This window comes from Arachis duranensis, chromosome 1 (genome assembly GCF_000817695.3).
Source record: "Arachis duranensis cultivar V14167 chromosome 1, aradu.V14167.gnm2.J7QH, whole genome shotgun sequence".
In the NCBI taxonomy this organism is placed as follows: domain Eukaryota; kingdom Viridiplantae; phylum Streptophyta; class Magnoliopsida; order Fabales; family Fabaceae; genus Arachis; species Arachis duranensis.
In genome coordinates this window covers 68516405-68516620 of record NC_029772.3, presented here as the reverse complement: position 1 = coordinate 68516620, position 216 = coordinate 68516405, and positions in this window count along the sequence as shown.

Genomic DNA, 216 nt, shown 5'->3' with positions numbered 1-216 from the left:
TGTAGAGGACTTGTCCGCCACCTTATAAAGTTCTTGGGATATCACCTCATGAACTTCTATTTCTTCTCCAATCATGATGCTATGGATCATGATAGCCCGGTCTATAGTAACTTCGGACCGGTTGCTAATGGGAATGATTGAGCGTTGGATAAACTCCAACCATCCTCTAGCCACAGGCTTGAGGTCATGCCTTCTCAGTTGAACCGGCTTTCCTCT